The sequence below is a fragment of the Pinus tabuliformis genome, chromosome Q (genome assembly GCF_031772625.1).
Source record: "Pinus tabuliformis cultivar Carrire ecotype Pingquan chromosome Q, CPIR1, whole genome shotgun sequence".
NCBI lineage: Eukaryota > Viridiplantae > Streptophyta > Pinopsida > Pinales > Pinaceae > Pinus > Pinus tabuliformis.
In genome coordinates this window covers 1,200,869,284-1,200,873,068 of record NC_142296.1, presented here as the reverse complement: position 1 = coordinate 1,200,873,068, position 3,785 = coordinate 1,200,869,284, and positions in this window count along the sequence as shown.

The window sequence follows — 3,785 nt, the reverse complement described above, 5'->3', positions numbered from 1 at the left end:
GTTTCAATCATGGGTGATTCAGATTTAGTTATCCAACAAGTGAAGGGAAATTTTGTCACCAATGACAAAAGACTAAGGTCTTATAGGTCTGCTGTTGCTGAAGTACTAAACTTTTTCTCTGAATTCCAAATCACCAAAATTCCTAGAACCCATAATCTGCATGCTCATAGTTTGGCCACATTTGCTAGTACTTGCAAATTACCATTAGAACCTAACAATTGCTTCACAGCTGAGATAAAACACAGACCCTCCATTCCAAATAATGTTAAAGACTGGCAAGTATTTGAGGATGATGTGCAAATAAACAATTTTTTAACGTTGCAACAAGAATTTGCAGGATTAAATATTGACACTGATACAGCAAGTCAATCACAAATACTTGAAAGAGCAAGTCAATCACAAATACTTGAAAGAGCAAGTCCATCACAAATGCAGTTTCAACAGATTACTCACCCAATATCACCTAGAACAACAAAACAAATGCTAAATCCAACTATTTTCAACAAGGAAAACATTCAGCAAATTCAACCAATCAGTTGTGAAGAAGTGGCCAATGCTGAAACTGACATCATAGAGCTGAAAGACAACTTTCTACCAACAGGCCTAACTCCACTAGAGGACATCTTTGATTCAAATGATATTCCCAGAAAACCAAAAATGCAGCCCTTAAATGCAGCCATTGAAGAATGCAACATTGGTACCATTGACAAACCCAAAATAATAAAATTGTCTGCATCTCTACCTCCTGATCAAAAGCCTAAATACATTGACCTCTTCAAAGAGTTCCAGGATGTTTTTGCATGGAGTTATGAGGACCTAAAGTCCTATGACACCTCTGTCATCCAGCATACTATCCCTCTCAAGCCTGATCAAAAACCCTTTAAACAAAAACTGAGGAGAATCAATCCAATGCTTCTCCCAGCAATGGAACAAGAGGTACAGAAAATGTTCAAGGCAGGCATCATAGCACCAATCAGATTCTCCGAGTGGATTTCAAACTTAGTCCCTACAAGAAAGAAAACTGGTGAAATAAGGCTGTGTGTGGATCTAAGAAATCTGAACCAAGTATCCCTCAAAGACAACTATCCCTTACCCAAGATGGATCACATTCTCCAAAGAGTGGTAGGGGCCTCAAGGATCTCATTACTTGATGGATTCTCAGGCTTTAATCAAATCTTAGTACACCCTGATGACCAAGACAAAACTGCATTTACAACCCCATGGGGAACTTTCAAATATGTTAAAATGCCTTTTGGATTGAAAAATGCAGGGGCAACATTTCAAAGAGCAATGGATATTGCTTTTGCCAAAGAGATTCATGACTTCATTGTCATTTACTTAGATGACCTTACACCTTTCTCAAAATCAGACCAAGAACATATAAAACACTTAAGGCAGATTTTCCTAAAATGCAGAGAATATGGAATTTCCTTGAATCCCAAGAAGTGTCTATTTGGTTTGGAAGAAGGTAAGCTGTTAGGACGTATCATTTCAAAGGATGGCATAAGAATTGATCCAGATAGGATACAAGCTATCCTACAAATGCCCCACCCAAGAAATATCAAAGAATTGCAAGGATTCTTGGGAAAAATCAATTTCTTAAGAAGGTTTATCCCCAACTTAGCTGAACTAATCAGATTACTAAATAACATGCTAAGGAAAGATTCAAAGGTGAAATGGACAGTTGAGGCAAATCAAGCCTTTGAAGGTATAAAGCTGGCCCTTACCCAAACCCCGGTCTTGACCAATCCTCAATTTGACAGAGAATTTATCATTTTCTCTTTTGCCTCCCAGCATACTATTGCTGCTGTTTTGTTACAGAAAGATGACCAAGGAAATGAGAAGCCAATTGCTTTCTTTAGCAGAGCTCTTAGAGATGCACCTTTAAAATATCAAATCATGGAAAAACAAGCTTATGCTTTGGTCAAAGCTATCAAAGACTTTAGGATTTACATCCTTTATTCACATGTTATAGCCTATGTACCAAGTCCTATTGTTAAAGACATTCTCACCCAAGAAAATTTAGAGGGTAGAAGAGGAAAGTGGATTGCCAACATTCTGGAATTTGATATTGAGATAAAACCTACAAAACTAATAAAAGGGCAAGGTTTGGCCAAACTAATGACAGAAGCAAATTTCCAAGCCTTAGACATCAATCAGCTGGACAGTGAACCGGAGCTGGCGACTCCAAAGATCAATGTAGCCTTTGAACAATCCCCTTGGTACTCTGATATATGTTATGTGTTGCAAAACCTGTGTGCTCCCCCAGGATTGTCCAGAACTAAATGTAGGTTCTTAAAAATGAAAGCTTCTAAATTCTATGTTATGGATGGGAATTTATTTTGGAAAAACCATGAAGGGATATTGCTAAACTGCCTAATTGAGAATGAAACTGACAATATCATAAAAGAATTTCATGCAGGTGACTGTGGTGGACACTTATACTGGAAGTCCACTGTGGATAAAATACTAAGGGCTGGTTACTACTGGCCCACCATGTTCTCTGATGTCAAGAAATTCACCACCTCATGTCATAAATGTCAAGTGTTTGAGGGAAAGAGATAGTTGCTGCCACTTCCCTTAAGGCCTATTGCAACAGAGAGACCTTTTCAGCAATGGGGCTTGGATTTCATTGGGGAAATTCATCCATCATCTTCAGGCCAACATAGATGGATCTTAACAGCCACAGGCTACTTCACCAAGTGGATTGAAGCTGCTCCATGTAGACAAGCAAATGATTCAACAATCATTCAGTTCTTGAAGAACAACATATTGGCTAGATTTGGATGCCCTAACAAAATAATAACAGACAATGCTGCTGCTTTCAGATCCAAGAGAATGGTGAATTTCTGCCATAAATTTCACATTACCTTAGACCATTCTACTGCATACTATCCCCAAGGTAATGGCCTTGCTGAGTCATCAAACAAAAGCCTGGTAAACATTATAAAGAAAGTACTAGAGGAGAACAAAAAGAACTGGCATAAGAAGCTTGTGAATGCTCTATGGGCAGACAGACTAACAACCAAGAGATCAATTGGGACCAGCCCATATGAGTTGGTTTATGGTTTAGAAGCCAAATTCCCTTCATCACTAGGGGTACCTGTTATGAAACTTCTTCAAGAAAGCCAAGCTGAACCAAATGATATGCAAAGAAGAATCAATCAAATCATATGTTTACAGCAAACTAGAGACCAAGTTTTCAGCAGAGTTCAAGTTCTACAAGAGAAATTAAAGAAGGCCTTTGACAGAAGGACAAAGGCAGAAGATTTCAACATTGGTGACAAAGTCCTCAAGTGGGATGCAAGAAGAGAGGATAAGGGAAAACATGGAAAATTTGATTCCCTTTGGAGAGGACCATTTGTTGTCCAAGCTGTACAAGGAAACAACACTTATTTCCTTAAAAGTCTTAATGAAACTGATTTGGATGAAGGCCCTGTGAATGGCAGGATGCTGAAGCACTATTTTGACAATTACCCATAAGTGCAGCATGAGTTCCCATTGTACATATCCAAGTGTATATATTACTTTCTGAAAGGATGTAAAAATGCAGTTTTCCAAGTTTCTTAACTGCCAGCAAAAGGTAAATAGGATCAAAAGGTCTACCAAGAAGGGAAGCACACAATTTTGGCATTGCAAAACAACATACTTCAAGATTGGCAAGAGCAGTCAAGGGCCAAGGCAATCTGACCTGCTGTTCTTGGTCTTTCAAAAGAAAAACCATCCCCATGTGGAGCCACTGTTAGCTACCTATACCAATAGGTTTCATATTTCATGATTGGCAA